Source organism: Tasmannia lanceolata, unplaced genomic scaffold (genome assembly GCF_043159265.1).
Source record: "Tasmannia lanceolata isolate RefF3 unplaced genomic scaffold, GAP_Taslan_0.1 ptg000003l, whole genome shotgun sequence".
Classification (NCBI taxonomy): domain Eukaryota; kingdom Viridiplantae; phylum Streptophyta; class Magnoliopsida; order Canellales; family Winteraceae; genus Tasmannia; species Tasmannia lanceolata.
Genome location: NW_027518680.1, coordinates 24,716,853 through 24,736,132, shown reverse-complemented (window position 1 = coordinate 24,736,132; position 19,280 = coordinate 24,716,853). Strand labels below are relative to the sequence as shown.

The following is a 19,280-nucleotide window of genomic DNA, read 5'->3' as shown; positions in this document are numbered from 1 at the left end:
AATCCGGCACCATTACCGTCTGAGTTGGCCAATCCATCGACGAACAACATCCATGGAAACAGTTTTTCTTCATATTTTATCTCCTCTTGCCCCCCCCCCCCCCCCGAGTCGTTAGTCGGAGCCGTGCATTCCACGACAAAGTCAGCAAGTACTTGTGACTTAACGGCAGGGCGGGGTCATACCTGTATGTCGAATTCGTCCAGTTCGACCGCCCAGTTGATTAGCCGCCTAGAAGTATCCGGCTGCTGCAAGATCTTACGCAATGGTTGGTCGGTGAGGACAATTATGCTGTGAGCTTGAAAATATGGGCACAATTTCCGGGCGGCAATGACCACAGTGAATGCAAACTTCTCGATATTTTCATACCTGGTTTCGGCGTCATGGAGGACGCGGCTGTCATAATATATAGGGTGTTCCGTCCTTTGTTCTTGCCTAGTAAGCACAACACTTACGGCCAAAGGGCTTGCCGCTAGGTAAAGATATAACTCTTCATTTGGTAACGACTTCATTAACACTGGAGGAGATTGGAGTATTGCTTTAGCTTGTCGAATGCATCCTGGCATTCGTTTGTCCATTGAAAATCTTTCATATTTCTCAGTATCTTGAAGAACGGGAGGCATTTCTCAGCGGATTTGGACATGAATCGGCTCAATGCCGCTATCCTTCCTGCGAGTCGCTGTACCTCGTTCACGGTTCTTGGTGGTGTCATATCGAGGATGGCTTGTATTTTCTCAGGATTAGCCTCTATACCTCGTTGGCTCACCATGAATCCGAGGAACTTACCGGATGTCACCCCAAATGCACATTTCGAGGGGTTGAGTTTCATCTGCTATTTTCGTAAGACAGTGAAAGCCTCCTGGAGGTCGGTGACATGGTCTGTAGTTTTGAAGCTTTTAACAAGCATATCATCGATGTATACTTCTATGTTCCGACCAATCTGTGGTGCAAAGATTTTATTGACTAACCTTTGATACGTGGCTCTCGCATTTTTGAGACCAAAGGGCATGACCTTGTAACAAAATCGGCCTTGCTCTGTGACAAAACATGTTTTGGGGATATCAGGGGAGTACATTCGTATCTGATTATATCCGGAGAAGGCATCCATGAAGCTGAGCATCTCATGGACGAATGTAGCATCTATCAACGTGTCAATTCGGGGAAGGGGGTAGTGGTCCTTCAGACATGCCTTATTCAGGTCAGTAAAATCGACGCATATCCGCCATTTCCCGCTCGCTTTTTTTACCATTACCACATTGGCGAGCCATTCCGGATAATGTATTTCTCGGACGAACCCGGCTTGTAGAAGTTTATCGACCTCCTCCTTTATGGCCTTCTGCCGCTCAGGAGCGAAATTCCGTCTCTTTTGTTTGACGGGCTTGTGAGAGGGGTCGACACTGAGCCGGTGGACGGCAACGTCCGTCGAGATACCTGGCATATCTAAAGCAGACCATGCAAAAACATCTGCGTTAACTCTCAAGAAATTGATTAGGTTGATTTGGAGTTTACCAGTGAGGAGTGAGCCGATCTGGACCGTTCTTTCATCGTTTTCTCCGAACAACGGTATCTGGGTTAGTTCTTCTACCGGTTCTCCATGCATCTGGTGGGTATCTGAACGTAGGTCGGTGCCGGCTTCCGTCTCTTTTGTTTGACGGGCTTGTGAGAGGGGTCGACACTGAGCCGGTGGACGGCAACGTCCGTCGAGATACCTGGCATATCTAAAGCAGACCATGCAAAAACATCTGCGTTAGCTCTCAAGAAATTGATTAGGTTGATTTGGAGTTTACCAGTGAGGAGTGAGCCGATCTGGACCGTTCTTTCATCGTTTTCTCCAAACAACGGTATCTGGGTTAGTTCTTCTACCGGTTCTCCATGCATCTGGTGGGTATCTGAACGTAGGTCGGTGCCGGCTTCCGTCTCTTTTGTTTGACGGGCTTGTGAGAGGGGTCGACACTGAGCCGGTGGACGGCAACGTCCGTCGAGATACCTGGCATATCTAAAGCAGACCATGCAAAAACATCTGCGTTAGCTCTCAAGAAATTGATTAGGTTGATTTGGAGTTTACCAGTGAGGAGTGAGCCGATCTGGACCGTTCTTTCATCGTTTTCTCCGAATAACGGTATCTGGGTTAGTTCTTCTACCAGTTCTCCATGCATCTGGTGGGTATCTGAACGTGGGTCGGTGCTGGCTATTTGGAAAGCTTCCTTTGCTTTGTTGACCACTTTGGTGTAATCAGCATAGCAGTTCCTAGCCCGTTCCTGATCTCCTCTTACCTCGCGGGCTCCTGCTTTTGTAGGGAATTTGATTTTCAGATGGGGTGTTGAGACAACCGCTTCAAGCTTGTTTAGAGCCGGACGTCCTATAATGGCGTTATAAGTGGAGGGGACCTTAACAATCAGGAAAGTTTGCATGATGGTTTTCTATCGAGGCTTGGTGTCGAACGTTATAGGTAGGTCAATACTTCCTTCGATACTAATTGAGCCGCCGGAAAAACCGTAGATGGACCATTCTACTGGTGTAAGTCTGTCCAACCCCAAGTGCATTTCTTTGAAAGCTTTGTAATGTAAGATATTGACAGAGCTACCGGTATCTATCATCACTTTACTCACATTGAAATTGGCAATAATGAGTCGGACGACGATCGCATCATCGTGAGGGAGGGAAACATCATCGTAGTCTTTTTCGAAAAAGACTATTTGCTCCCTGCTGTCAGTAGGATCAGATCGTAACTTTTTTGTCGGGGCTTCTACCGCATAGGCTTTCTGTCCAGAAATTGTTGGTCTTGCTGATGCCAATCCCCTAGCGATGACATCGATACTTCCTACAATTCTAGCTGGAGCGTCGGTCCCTACGTCCGGGAGTTGTTTAATCTTGGAAATATGTCTGTTTGGATCATTTTCGGTGGTCGGTTGGGTCGGATTGATCTTCTTCGGAATCTCGGGTTTATGAGAAGGTCCACTATGCTTCGAGTTCAACAAGTATTTTTCGACACGTCCGAGCCCTACCAGCCTTTCGACTTCATTCTTCAGGTTATAACAATCATCTGTAGTGTGGCCATGGTCGTTGGGAAAATGGCAATATTTACTAGTATTGCGTTTTCGACAGGTACCTTTCATCTTTGGTAGCCATTGAAGATCTTCCTTTCCTCGGATTTCATAAAGGACATTCGCTACAGACGTATTTAAAGGAGTGTAGTTATACCTTTCAAACTGTTGTGAGGGAGCTCGGCTACCAGATTGCGGCTGCCTATTGTCGGATCGAGGAGGTTTTTCCTAACCATTGGTTGAACGAACCTCCTCCTTCCTCTTTTCTGGTGTTTTGGCGAGTTCCAATTCTCTTTCCATGGCGAAAGATTCTTCATTGTTAACATATTTGTCTGCTACCGCCATTAGCTCCTGGAGATCGCGGGGAGGGTCGATATTCAGGGCTACCTTGAGATCCCTATCGTGGACAGCCGATTTCAACGCGGCTCTAACCATCTCATGATTAGGGTCCTTGATTTGAGATAATTCAGCCCCGAACCGACCTATAAAAGATCGCAAGGATTCATCCTTTCCTTGGCAGAGAGCGAGGAGCGCGTTGTGGCTGACTATTGGCGAAGTACGTCACAAATTCCCTACCTAACTCTCGAAAAGAAGATATGGAGTTAGGTTTATGGTGGCCGTACCAACTATTCGCTCATCTTTTTAAATATGAAGAAAGGGCGCGACACATGACTCTGTCATTAGCGCCTTTGAATTCCATCGCCCGCCGGTAGGCCTGTAGGTACTCTAATGGATCTGACGTACCATTGTAGAGATCAAGCCTTGGTAAGTCAAAATTTGGCATTAATTGGGCCTGTGCTGTAACTTCTTTGAATGGTGATTGTACCTCATTTTCCCATTCAGTCAGGAGATCCGGCTCATAGGGTTTCTTAATGTGACGTTGCATCTCCCTGACTTGTCGTTGAAGTTCAGCGAGGAGTCCCGAGTCAGGCGCATTGATTCCGTTTCTCAAATTATGAGGCGGGTTGTCCTGCGCGTGGTTCGGGTTTCCTACGCTGTTAGTTCTTTGGAGAACGTTGGTTTGGTTCGGTATAGGCCTAAAGGTCAATTCTGGTGCCCGTCTATCGTTCGCTTCCCCGTTCCCATGATTAGGCCTGGGGCTAGTAATTGAAGCAGAGGGTCGGTGATTAATTGGCCTTCGACTACGAGGGTTTTCGCCCTCGGGTGATTCATCCTGCTCTTCTTCTAAGGGTGAGTTCCTCAGGTCTCTCACCTCTGCTATTAATGGGGAAACATTGACCTTCGGAGCCATTGGTGGAGGGGGTGGCAGACGCCTTAATATTTCTTGAAGGGCAGTAGAAACATCACCAACTTGCGACGCAAGTTGGTTGAACATGGTCATAATGACTGGAGTGATATCTTCGTTGTTAAGCGTTTCCTCCGGAACTTGATTCTCGGGGATTATAGCATGTACTTGACTCCTGGTCATTACTCCTTCGCCTTGTGGGTTGGCGACTGATTTCGAGGTTTTGGATCTCGAATTTGTCATGAAGGTCCCACGGATGGCGCCAATCTAATGATGCCAAAATCCGCTCTATGCGATCTAGCGGTGATAGAGTTGTTCCTGTAAGCAACTTGCACTCACAGAAAGGTGTTAAGAGTACCAGAGTTGTGATATTACAATACTTAGCTAGAAATCGGAATCACAGGTGATTTGAAGGGAAGGAGATGAAGTTCAAAAGTGTTACCAATGACGTTTGATGGAGAAGGATTGGGACTAAACTTGGTCTTCCCAAGCTGCATACGTACCCCTTTTTTTGGGGATCAAGTATAACGTAGTTCCATTATGAAGGTGAAGGTCTCCTTTTATAGAGAATAGAGTCCATGATAAATAAAATCTTACTGTTTTAGGAGTCTTTCCTTATTGGTCAACTTTCTCAGGAGGTAAGTTTATATCTACTTTCAATAGATTCCTTATTTCCCTATATCAATAGGTTACTAATAATGAGACCCTTATGTTTAGAAAGTCACCGCCTTAGAGTATATTGCCTCTTTGAGAGTCGGTTCCCCAATTATAGACGGTGCTATTTATAAGGAGGGGATAAGGTCTCATCCCCTTATCCCATAGGTCAGCTCCTAATCACTTGGAAATGCCACGTGTCATTCATCAACAGTAGGTGCCGATTTTACCCCTAACACCGTGATCATTGGATCCCATGAGTGAGGAAAGCATCTCAGGAGCCTTTGGACCAGTTCATAATTTCTATAGGTTTTTCCTAAAGCATTCAACTTATTTACAATATTAGTAAACCTTGTGAACATGTTGGAGATAGATTCTCCTTCATGCATCTCAAAGGCTTCAAAATCACTAATAAACATATTTACTTTAGATTTTTCACTTGAGTTGTCCCTTTATGGGTTGTCTCAAGTGAGGTCCAAATTTCCCTCGCCGTCTTACAAGTCGAGACTCTATTGAACTCTTCAGGAGAAAGAGCACAAAATAGTAGTGTTACTCCCTTGACATCCAATGTAGCCCTTCTCTTGTCGGCGGGACTCCATTCCTTCCTATCCGTTGTGGGTTCAATGTACCCATCTTGGACTAACTCCCAAATTTTAAAATCTACGGATTTTAAATAAAAGGCCATTCTAATTTTTCAATACCCGTAGTTTAGTCCATTAAAATACGGAGGTCTATTTGAAGCATGACCCTCAATATACCCTGAGGAAGCTACCGGAGGAGGAAGGGGATTGGATGAAGATGGAGGAGGATTGGTTGCCATGGATCTTTCTCTTGTAGATTTTAGGATATAAAATCTCTATTAAGAACCTTTAGCTCTGATACCAAGTGAAATTCCGAAGGGCAACAACCAAGAAGGGGGTGAATTGGTGTTTTCAAATTTTTCGATTTGAAAAGCTAGGGCAAGTTAATTTGGCCTAATTAGTTCTAACCCTTCTTCAAGTTATATTAAAAATAAAAGGGAAAGAGATTACTAACACCACAAGAGAGAGGAGGAAGAGTAAGGTGACCACACGATTATTTATAGTGGTTCGGTGACAACTTGACTTACTCCACTACCCAAGTACTTCGCCTTTCCTTGGAATTTCCTCCACTATTGTGAGACTCCTTAACGCCGTCTCACAAAGCGTATACACATTCACCACCTCCACAAGGGGACACACCCTTGTATTACAAATCCACCTCCAAAGATGTTCTTCTTCGTTGCACTCCGGCCTTGAAGCAAGAAACTCCTCTTTGCAATCTCACATACACATGAAGGGAAGAAGAAGGGAAAATGAAGAACACTCAAGCCTCTTATAGGCGTATACAACTCTCAAAGCTCACAAGACTCCCAATGATTAAAACTAAAGCTTAGGGAGAACCTCTTGACAAGAAGTAAATGTAAGTTTAAATACTCAAGAGATTTGAAGAAGAATCCTTTTGATTTTTCAAGAGAAAGCTCTAGGTTTGATATTCAAATATTCAAAAGGTGGTAGAGAAGGTCTTTGATGGGGTTTAAATAACCCTAGTTCATTTGGGAGAGAACAAGGGCAAAACTGTAATAAAACTAGGTGGTTGTACCTACCCACTGTACACCCCAACGTCTGTTTTACGAGTCCGCTGCGGTCGACCGTGCCACCACGGTCGCCCGCCCTTATCGGGCGCCCTTTTTTATTTTCAAAATCTTTATCGCCGCGGTCGACCGAAGTAGTCGCGGTCGCCCGCGATAGCGTACTGTTTAGAAATATTTTGGCTTGAAAGAGGGTTACGCGGTCGACCTGACCTTCGCGGTCGCCCGTCATGGGCTTACTGTTTCTAAAATTTATGTTGCCTAATAAACTTTTCGCGGTCGACCGAGGGGTTGGCGGTCGACCTCTGATACCCATCTGGATGTTTTCTAAATTTCTAGAAATGCATCTGCGGTCGACCGAATTGTCCCAGTCAACCGGCCCGATAAGTTTCGAGATGTCTTTGAATTTCAGGGCCTTGAGTGAAAATCTATTTTTAACTTTAAAATCCATGGGCTTTTGGGCCATGGTCTTTGGACTTTAAACATGTGTTTTCAAATACATTTATGCACCTAGAAAATAATTTTAGAGACGATTCGAAAACATTAAAACATGAAAATACAAAATGCCAAGAGGACTCCCATGCATTCTACTAACTACAACCTTGGGTCTTCTTGATCTTCAATCTTATTTGGCGCTTGCACGATCTTCTCCTTGTCTTGAGATAGTTTTCAAACATGTTCTTGCACTTGTGGATCCCTTGATTCTTCAATACACCATACGGCTTGAAGGGAGACCACCAAGACTTGACTTTCTCCAAGACTAGCCTTCATTTTTTCTTGCTTCAAGTGTTGACATGAATGAACCCTGTCTTAATCACAATACTTGAACAACCATTAGCAAACTACCATCAATTTGGGTTTGTTGATCATCAAAACAAGAGAGGGATGTACCCTTAGGCTTACAATTATGTTGATCTCTATAAACTCATGCTATTGTGCATAATAAATTACACTCTCTTATTTTTGTATGATCGTGTAGTATGGTCTAAGTGCTTGGTATATCACTTGAAACTCATTCATGCACTTAGTATCCTTAATGACCCATAGGAATAGCTTAGTTTGGTTCAAGCTAGATTCCTTAGTCTAATATCTTGAAACTTGAACTCAAATGAAACAAGTCTTGCTATTGCTAGATTTCATTATTTTAGAGTTGTTGATCATGTCATTCTAGCAAGCATAAAAGAAATATAATAGAAATTGAAAATAGAAGAAATGATAAAAAATTAAGAAAAATGCATAAATATTTTGTCTAAGCAAAATCATTGTAAATCAAACCTCAGACTTCTCTAAACAAACAAGGTTGGGTCAAAACACAAAAGTTAGTGAATTTTCAGAACTATTGTTAATATCATGAGAAATTTATAAGTTGATTCATTAGCCTAAGGTGTTTATCATTTATGAGATACAATTGAATATCCTTGGCTTTTGATATAATCCCCTTGAACTCAAAATCTTAGATCATTTAAGGAATATTTGAGACTTGGTTCAGTGTGAGAAATACATGTGAGTTATCTTGACTTTTTATTGAACTACTCATGTCTACGAGCTTCAATATGATCATTCATTTATGACATGTAGCTCACTTGTTTTAAAATAAGTCTGAGAAGAACATAAAACACTCAAACAAGTGAAATTTGATTAAAGGATGTGAAGTACTATGAAATTTTGATTATCTTAAACCCCTTCACAATAAATATAGGTGCACATAGTCTATGGAGTGTCTTATATGATTATTTGTCTATGATTTCCATATGATCTATGATAAGTTCACAAAATTTAAATAGTCATGAATAATCCAAATTTGTGTGAACTTCTAATTAAAGAGGGAACAACAATTGTAATATTCATTGAATCTCTTTAACTAATGCTATATGATTAAAATTTATATATTTTGTCTATTATATATGTGTGATCTATGTGTATCAAAAGTTAAATCATTCTTAAGCTAAATCACTTTATATCATATAAGTTTGAGTTATGTGAAAACCTAAATTGCTTTATTCACTCAAACTTGCATTTCATGAGACTATGATTATATAAGCCTAACTTGTGCCTAAAACTGAGATATTTGAATTAGAAACGTTTGTTTTAGGCTAAAATGTGTTTTGTAAATATAACTTGATTTTTTTTACTCAAATCCATCAAAACACATTGATAAGGGATGAAATCTAGTTTGTATCTATGGAAAAATCAAATTGAGCTAGTCATCTTGAAATGATAGAGTTGCTTGTCCTAGGTTAGATTGTTGGAATGGTTATATTTGCTATCCTTGATATGGTTGTTTGTTTATTGTATATGCACTCTATTATTTAGTAACCCTCAATTGGTTTTAGATCTTAAACCCAAATGTAAAATCTATTAAGTCATTTAACTCTTAACTATGATTATGTGACTTGTGGTGCACATATTCAGTGGGAGCATGTGTTTGCCAAAACATTCTATGATTCTATTTAGTCTATGGCAAGCTTGCAATATTGTAGCCCAAGCGTTCTCTTTCACCCATTCTCTTAGTTAACCCTTGATGACTATGTTTGGATAGCCCTTTAGATTCACTCATGGTGTGAGTCATTAACAAAGGGGGAGCTTCGAAGTTATATATGTCCCATCTTGGACTTATCATATGGTACATCATGTGTTCATTATTCTCATATGATAAGTACTCTTGCCTAGAGCTTCATTGCTATATCTATTCATACTTGTGGTCTTGTCATATCTAGGCTTGTTGTTTTTTCACTTTGTCATATGATAAGTACCATCATTTGGAGCATCGTTTGGATCATTTATATTGGGCTTGCTTGTCTTTATGCTCTTATTTTGAGAATACCTCTCATTTTTTTGGTTTTTGACAAAAGCCCCGAGATTGTGCTTCAATTTCATATCCTCCTTAGGTCTCAAACTTATCTTGAATGGCCTCATGATGATTATCACCTTTGCCATCGATAAGTTTCTAATTTTTCAGCCTTGTCTTGCAAATTCTATTGAATTTTATCCATAGGATCTTGTCTCATTTAATTAATCCTATATCCTATAAATCTACACACTTATCATGTGCTCTTAAAGCTATTTACATCTATATCCATAATAAGTTTGTCCAAGATGAGCTATCATTGTCGTATCTCTAGCATCTTGCTTGTCATGCCTTGCCTTTAATGTTTTATCGAAGGCCAATGACAAATCCTTAGGGGGGAAGCTTAAGAGTGTCATTTCTCATGATTATATGGACCATTGTAGTGTATTCACATTGTCCATTATCCCTCTAGTTGTGCTCATAATGTTAATTATTCTAATTCAAAAAAAAAACTTCGGGAGAAAACTACTTAAATGGTTATATCCTTTTGCCACCTTTTTTATGTGACAAAATGGAGGGAAGTAAGAGTAAATTGATATGTTTTACATATTGTTCATGATATTTGAAGTACCTTTGCTCATATTCTCATATCACGCACATATGTCCCTTTTGTGATCACATAGCATGCATATTCTATGCATATTATGCTTCAATGTTATAAACTTGCTAAACATGCTTAGTCTCATCATTTGCAATGTTTATTATAAGCATAGATTGAGTGGGAGCTAGATTTACACTTTTCAATCCTTAAGGGTGAGCTTCCACCTTATAATCAATTTGGTTTGTCATCATAAAAAAAGGGGGAGATTGTAAGCCTAAGGGTTCAACCCTATCCACATTTTGATGATCTGCAAACTCAAATTGATTATATGATGCTAATGGTTTTGCTAGTGTTGTTGTTTAGCCAGGTTTTATCAAAATCAACACTAGGAGCTAAATGGAGGCTTGGAGGTGAACTACACATGGTGAATCACTTATGGACTCAAATTGTTGGTTGATCAAGATTGATACAAGTTACATGGACCAAAGCAAACTCAAGAGTTCACTTGCACATGCGGATTAGCCACAAGCTTAGAGAAGAACTAATGGTGGTGATCCTTTCAAAGTACATGCAAAAGTAGCCAATTCAAGTGAAGGTGCCACATGGACCATCCAAATCAAAGCCAAGTCAAGTCTTTGAAGATGTTGAAGCCATTACAATCCCAAGATGATGATTTTTATGCTTACATTGTATTGGAGATCATCTCAAGTTATTTTTGCACATTTTCACGGCATTTTCAAGGGGTTTTCAAAGTGATTTTTAAAACTAACTTAAACCTTGAATTTCTCAGCACAAACAAGTTTCAAATGATCATACAAACCTTTTTTGTGAAGCCAAAAAGTTGTATCAAATTTTAAAGCTAAATTTCAAAGTCTTTTTCCTAATATATTTTGAAGGTCTGCCCATCAGTTGAATACTCAAATGAACTCCAAATGAGCTGAAATTTTTTATGAACCTTCCCTTAATATCAAATGATATTCATATCAAATTTGGTAAGAAAACTCATCCGGGAGGTTTATGTTTTGGCCAATCAGATCTTAGACCAGACTTCTGGCCCACTTTCTAAGACTAGTATATCACTTAGAAGAGGAGTCAAATGATCTCCAAATAAGCTCAAATTTGGTATACAACCTTCTCTATAATCAAGCATTATACACACAAAATTTGGGAAGAAAAGTCATTCATTATCATAGGAAAAAACCAAACCAGATCATGGACCAGACTTCTAGTCGATCATCGATCTGATTGCTCCCTGGATGCAACCAGATGATGGACCAGACATCTGATCTGGAAAAAATATAACCATTGGACAACGGGTCTTTAATTTTTTAAAGTACAAAATTACCCTTTCGCCCTCCAACGGTCATATGTTATTTTTTGCCTATATATAGGCTATTTTAGACCTTCAAAATCAAGAGTTTTAAAGATCAAATCCTTATATTTGAGCTTACACTATCAAATCTTCAAGTTTTTCTTAATACTTCTTCAAAGCTCTAATTTGTGCAATTTTACACTTGAAGAAGGTCTCCTTAGGCTTCCATTGTTATTCTTTTGGAGAGTTGAGAGCATCCATTGTATTATTCAAGCCTATTAAGAGGCTAAGAGTGTTTGTTCTTTGATTTGTCTAACTTTTTAAAGAGGATTTTACACTTCAGCCTTAAGAAATGAGAAGCTTGATTGTAAGAGGGTCTTACGCTTCGGCCCAAGAAATGAGAAGCTTGTTGATTGTAATTGGCTCATTGATCCGGCCATTTGAAGGAGGATCAAGATAGTGGAACCCGCGCTCCTACGTGGAGTGTGGACGTAGGACTTGCTTCAAACCACGTAAATCTTTGTGTTCATTGTCTCTTTCACTCTTCTCTCTTTTGTGCAATATTGTTGTTACTATCTTTCCTTATTCTCTTATAAATTAACAAGGGCTAGTTGCACTTTCAATTTCTAGGGTTTTAACTCACATTGGAAATTCAAAATTTTGAATTAGACCCAATTCACACCCCTCTTGGTTTGCCTATTGGGATTTCATCTTGTCTTTGAGCAAGGGTTCTTCATGTGTTAAGCCATGTGAGCATGTGTCCTTGTGACCTTATCTCGTTTGTTTCACCCTTTTCCGTGCTGATCCTCTTCGACATCCTCCCATACCATAAATGTAATGTAACTATATATAATATTTATTAAACCGTTAATGCTAACCCTAGATTTTGATTTTTTTTTCTAATTATTAGTTTATATAAGAGATGGCTCGACTCATGAACTCAACTCAGCTGGCTTATGCTAGGGTTCTACTAGCCTCTTAAATTTTTTTCAAATTTATTGATTAAAATTAAAGAGGAATTAAAAAAATGAAAGTGAGAACAAAGGGGCAGGTATCAATAGTAACATATTTTTATAATGGCAGTACTCTTTTCATTTTAAATTTTAAGCATCTACTAAATGCTATAACAATTCCTAGAATGCTCTCAGTAACCAACCAGAAAAGTGTAAAAGAAAATGAATAGTATCATTCTTGAAATAGTGGGGATATGTCCAACCCTAGTCTAGGCTCACATCACGAGCTTTCCAACAAATCTAACCCTGCTTGCTTTCAACGAGAAACGAAGAGGACATGTCCTTCCAAACTTTGGTGAAAATCGGAGATGTAAGCCTAAGGGTTCCCATGGGTTAATCATTCACCTTACTTTCTTGTTTTAACGTTAGCAAACCAAATTGATCAGCATTTATGGACTAATGTGTTGCTTTAAGGTGTTGTATTGTATACAGGATTTTCATGTCATAATCGCCATTACACAACTCTTCTCAACACATGGCTTGTGGATCAAGGATCAAAGGAACCAAGATGCATTGAAGATTGGAGAACAAGTCATAAGAGCCAAGACAAGGTCAAGATGTTCACCCAAGCAGAAAAAGTCCAAGGAAGTGCAAAGAACCCGACACATTCCAAGAAGACTCATGGTATTCACTTTTAGAATGTCTTTAGAGCCATCTTGATATTTTGTAAAATGCACTTTCAATAGGTTTTCATACTTAACTTTTTACATCTTTGAAAACCATACACACACCCAAAAATGTGTTTGAAAACCTTGGACTTAAGCCCAAAGACCATGGCCCAAAATTCCTGATTTTTAATGTTAAAATGGAATTTTACATAGGGCCGGTCGACCGGGGGTCTCCCGGGCGATCGCGACAGGGTTGTTGGAAACCCAACACGGAATATGTTCTGTTGACATGGGTTTGGACGAGCGACCGCCGTGGGTTGGTTGGCCGAGATAGGTTTTTGAGCCGAAATTTTGAGCAAGGTTGACCTCGCCGGGCGACCACTATGGGGCCGATCGACCGTGGCGGTAAGAAATTTGAAAATATAAAAGGGCGCCGGATAAGGGCGGGCGACCGCAGTGGCTCGGTCGACCGCGGCTGTCGGGCAAACTAGCCGTTGGGGCTTTTGCAGGTTGACTTTTTAAACCCAGTTATTTACAGTTTTAACCCCAAACGGTCATATTTTCAAATACCTTATATATACATGATTAAAACCTATCTAAATAAGCTTCTGAACATTTGAAAGATCAAATCCCACCTTTCCTTGAGCTTAAACTTTTTAAAATCAAAAGCAAAACCTCTTTGAGCTTGCATTTCTACATCTAGTCAAGAGGCACTCCATAGGGCTTTCTTTTGCTTATTTCCTTGGAGTGATTGTGAGCTCTAAACTTTGTAATCCGCCTATTAAGAGGCATTGAGTGTTTTTCATTTTCTTTGTTCTTCATTTAGGGTCTTCTCTTCAGCCTGGTAAGAATTGTGAAGATGAGGGTCTTCTCTTCGGCCTGTTAAGAGTTGTGAAGATGAGGGTCTCTGATTCGGCCCGTTAACAAAGCTGAATCATGTAAGAGGGTGTGTCCCCTCGTCAAGGCTTCATGCAGAAAGGGTTTGTTCCCTTTAGAGATGGAGGAGTCGGGTGTACGGTTTCATCATTTTTAGTGAAGATCCCAAGGAAGAAAACTTGGAAGAGTGGAGTAGGTCTTGTGGTAGACCGAACCACTATAAATCTTATGCATTGTGGATTGTTACTCTCTCTCTCTCTCTTACACGTGTGGTGATTGGTAATCTCTAACCCTAACTTGTTTATGCTTTTAATGGAACAAGGGTTAGTAAATGCAGTTGATTGAAATATTTAAATCCTAATTGTATTACAATATCTATTTGAACAAGGGTTAGCAATTGTGCATGATTAGAATGTCAAAACCCTAGCTTTCATTGATAATCCTATTTGAACAGGGGTTAGACTAATTAGTGCTTAATTAATGGATTAACTTTTAATCTTCCACCTAATTAAGCCTAAAATTTCTAATTGACCAATTCTCCACCCTCTTGGGTTGTCACACTTGCATTTCATTTAGTATCAAAGCTAAGGCTCTTAAAGAGATTTTTAATCTTAAAAATTTACAAGAGAAAATATCTGTGACAATCCAAATGGATTTTGGGAAAGGCAGATCCACCAAAATCCTTCCATTCTTTGGTGGAATGAATTATGAAGCTTGGAAAGCACAAATGCAAGTCTATCTCAAATCCATAGATTTGACATCTTAGATGTCTTTGAAAGGGGTTTTTCTTTCCCAGAAGATGTCTTAAAGCAAAATCATTTTCATCATTGGAAAAGAAAAAGAAAGCCTTGAATGCACAAACATTGAATTTGTTAAAAAATATAAATATATTTGTGAAAATGAAGAACAATATAAATGAAGAACTCTTCACTAAGAATCAAAGACTACAAGAAAAAAAGATAAGCATATTTGCTTAATTTTAAAGTCTTGTGATTCTATTTCTTCCTCCTCTACCAATCATTACCCATGTACTTATTGTGGTAGATTTGGACATCACAAATCTACATGTAAGCTTAGATTTATGAAATTTAACAAGTTTGTTTGGTTAAGAAAATATACACTCCCACAAACAAACTTGGATGGAACCAAAGGGATTTGGGTTCCAAAGTATCCCATCTAAAGTAATTAGTGAATGTATTAGTTTAGAGGTTGTGCTACATTGTTGTATCATTCACATTCATTCTAGATACTTTAATTTATTGAATACTCTTTGTATCTAGTTTTCATAAGCATAGATACTCATCACTTCTAAAAGAATGTATCTTTACTCATTGTGCTTAAATGATCACATCTTTTTTATAGTCTAAAAGTAACTCAATGAAAATCTTTGTCTTAGACTATATTTTTGTGCTTTATTGAATATCTTTTTGAAAACCCTATCTAAGTGCAAATCACTTCACTTGTGCACTTAGTATCCCCAAAGTAAATCCACAATAGAAAATTCAAATGTGAAAACCATATGTGTGCTTTCATGAAAGTCAACCACCCTTTTTGCCCTTGAGTTCAAATTGATCTTTCAAGTTCATTCCTTTCAGTCTTGAACTCTATTTAGGACAATTTCGGCATTTGCTAGATCTTAGTATATTCAACCCAGGTAGAATATCATTTCTAGCAAGATTGTGTGTTAAAAGCCTTGTCTAAGGAAATCCACTCAAATCCTTTCTTAGACATCCCTTTACCCTAGGTGAGTAAGTATGTTTATTACTATGCACCTAGTTATCCTTCTAACCCATTCTTATGTGCTTAATGATTATCATTAAATGCATAAGAAATCTTGATGGGTTAAATTGATATATTCCAAAAAGCTTAAAATGAATATCCTCTCATGACTAAGATAAAACTATCTAGTCATAGTAGTTTTTTTAGAGAATTGAAGATGAGTCTAGATTCAATGTGTGAAACTCAATTGAGTAAAATTGAAAATATCATAGGAATTTAGGATCTCTGTTGGGCAGCTACTCATTTTAGTGGTTATCATATAAGACATTGTGATGGGAACACTTGTATCCCACACATCTTAGTTTTCCATGGGCCTTTTGCACTTTGTGCTTAAATGCCCTATCTTATATATATAGTGGTTTGTGGATGTAATGCATAGATGTTTGGACCAGGATTCTTGTGTCCAAACATGGTTGACTATCCATGAATGCTCTCATTGCATGAGCCATGGATGTCTCTCTTAGACATGGGATTGTATTGATCTATCATATAATGTCTAAGCTTTATAGATTTAAGCTTAATTGATAATCTATATAATCTATAGTTATTTTCCCTTGTATGCTACTAGGTACATGGTAAAGATGGTAAACATAAACTTAAAAATCACTCAATTGGTACTCTTAGTCCTCTTACCTAGTAAGATGGAGAGTGTACACTCACCTTTAATTAAAACACTAATTTCTTTAGTTTTTAGCCAATATCTTAACCATGATAAACCAAATGTGCCTTGTGTGTTATACATATATATATATATATATATATTATGCACATATTTAGGAGGAGCATGGTATGCTAGGTTGATACTTTAATATCCTTAGCAAATCATGCATTAGTGGGCCAAGGATGGTTTGAAAATCATTCACCTTTAAATCCCTTGGTGTCTCTCTGGTTGGACACCCCTTTGAATTCACCTTTAAAGAGAGAACCATACATGCTCAATGTCTATCCATCCATCTTATCATATGTTGTTTGATGTGCATCACATATGATAAGCTCACTCATGTGGAGCTATATTGCTCCATATGTGTGGTAATTGGGTCTTGTCTTGTACTGTCACTCTGAGAGCATATCTCACTTATGACAAGTCCCCTTAGCCTGTGCCTTAATGATATATCCTTTTAGGCGTTATACTTATCTTGGATGGACTTATATGATATCATCATTTCCAATGATAAGTATCTTGTTCTAGAGTTTTAAAAAAATCTCTAGAACTCTTCCTCATAGGATCGCACTTTAATTGATCATCTTGTTTCCTATGAGTTATCTCTTATCATGTGTTTTGAAAAAGAACATCTTTCATCATGATAAGATCCAATGGCTATACATTTATAGACATATCTATAGCCATTGTGTATTGTCATGCTTTACCCTATAGATTTTATCTAAGGCTAATGACAATTGTTTGAGGGAGAGATGATTCTTTGGGATGGCAAAGTATCATCCTTAATATCATTGAGTTTGTCATGTCCCATCATTGCTCATCATCTCGTTTGTCTGCGAAAGAAAAGACCAATTCAGAAAATTGGATCTTCGCAGCTTGTCTAAGATACCTGTCTCTCTCCATTGTGCCAGATGTAATAAGATGGTTGATGTACACAATTTTTCTCTATCCAATCCTATCCCTTTCCGCAGTGAAGGATGAACAAAGACTATGGAAATTGATGATTCATGACTAAAGGCTGGCATGTGCATTTCTTGAATCCTCTTAAGGATTATGTTTTGATGAGAGAAAAAGATTTAAGACAAAGTACACAGTCCCTCCAACTAGGAAGATTGTTAAGGATGCTAATATTATGCACAAGGATGAAAAGATCAAGCATTGATTGAAGTTCTTCTCAACTTTCATCAGTAGTCTTGTATCTCAATCGTTTCCCTCTTGGAGAGTCATTTCGTAACTCATCTGAAAGAGTCGAAAGGCTTTGTATGAGAGCTCTAACTATATGTAGACTATTGTAAAGCTAGTCTAAATTATTTTGAAAATGAGTTCCGGAAAGGATGATGCGCAGTTCAGTTTTACTTCTTTCGAGAGATTTCCAAATCATCTTGAAAAGTAACAGATCTGCCAATTCTAAGAGGATCGTTAATCATGTCCAAGGCTTCCTTAACAACCTTCCCAGCAAGGTATATGCTTATCATTTATTATGCCTATCCTTTGCAGTCTCATGGGTCATAGAAGTGCTTTACAGTAAATCACTTTATCTATGCCCATTCTCAAACATAGATTTGCTCTACACTGCTATTTTTCAGGTCTATGTTTGATTGTTCTTATCATGTATGTTTCACTTTATACATCTTATATACATGATAAGTTCTTTGGGAGAGAAATCATGATATTATAAATTGAGCTTTAATAGTAAAATCTCTTCCATTTTTGGTTCATGTACATAGAACTCTATTTTGCTTTCTCTATATATACATGTTCCATTATTTGCCATGGATATGGTATTTACTTATCTATTTTTGTATCCATGTGCATTTTTATATCAGACCATGTTCATTTCATTTGGTATATCTTTTGTTTGATATTCATCCATTCACATTTCAAATGAAAAACTCTTTCGAATGGATCAATAATGAATGATTAAAGGTGTAAAATGGCAACTCAATTGCCCTATGTGCTTGAGGTATTATATTTAGTCCATATGCACATAGTCAGGGGGAGCGATAATTTCAAATCTCTAGGGTAAGCAACTTGTGCTTAAAAAGTTATTTTATAAGTTCAGAGTATATTCATGCTCTAGAAGAGACTTGTCTGCTCATTACCCAAGAGTTCAAAGTTAAAACCCGTCACCTTTCCAACCATTCTACTCTGTCATGCCCTAACATAGGTTTCACCAAGGGCCAATGACAAATACATAGGGGGAAAGCTAAATAGTTATATACTCATGTTTATATAATCATTGTGATGTGCTCACATGGTGTATTACCCCCTACTTGTGCTTTTCATGCAAATCTTTAGATCAAAATAATAAAAAAATTAAAAAAAGGGGGCTTATCATGCACTTTACTTTGTTTTCTATTTTAATAAGCATCATATGAGCTTGAATGTCCTATCATATCCCATATATATAGCTTCTATAAGCTATTAAGCATCTTGACACCCCACTTGCACTATCACTTGTGAATCTCTTCCTTTTTGTTGTTGCCAAAAGGGGGAGAGTTTTGGGAATTTATTAGGTTGTCCATATTTTGTATGCATCATATGCTTTACATTCATATATTACACTTGTGCATATAGTGAGGGGGAGCATGGCTTCATTGTTTATAGTATTTAAAGCTTATTCATCTATTTGTTTAATATCTCCTGCCTCCCTAATCAATTTGTTTGCCAACATAAAAAAGAGGAGAATGTAAGCCCAAGGGTTCCCATGGGTTAATCATTCACCTTACCTTCTTGTTTTGATGTTAGCAAACCAAATTGATTAGCATTTATGGACTAATGTGTTGCTTTGAGGTGTTGTGTTGTATACACGATTTTCATGTCATAATCGTCATTACACAACTCTTCTCAACAAATGGCTTGTGGATCAAGGATCAAAGGAACCAAGAGCTTGCACGTACAGTGAAGACATCCTCATTTGAAGGTGTTCAAGTCAAGAAGCTCAACATGAAGATACCACAAGTTCCTAGCAAGTGTCAAGAAGGAGCTTGGAGTTGAACATGCCATGGTAAAACCTCATGTACCTCAACATGCATTGAAGATTGGAGGACAAGTCACAAGAGCCAAGACAAGGTCAAGATGTTCACCCAAGC

The 19,280-nt window shown here is 38.6% G+C and overlaps 1 long non-coding RNA gene across 2 annotated transcripts in view; it reads left to right on the top strand.

Annotated features, from left to right (window-relative positions):
- The window catches only part of LOC143862057 (uncharacterized), an 80,393-nt gene extending 68,640 nt beyond the window's left edge, over positions 1-11,753 (top strand). The window contains exon 3 of one of the 2 annotated variants that reach the window (XR_013240136.1): positions 10,307-11,753. This is a non-coding gene — a long non-coding RNA (uncharacterized LOC143862057). Of the gene's footprint in view, positions 1-10,302 lie in introns of both variants that reach the window. The other variant, XR_013240138.1, reaches the window with a different exon arrangement.
- The last annotated feature ends 7,527 nt before the right edge of the window (positions 11,754-19,280 follow it).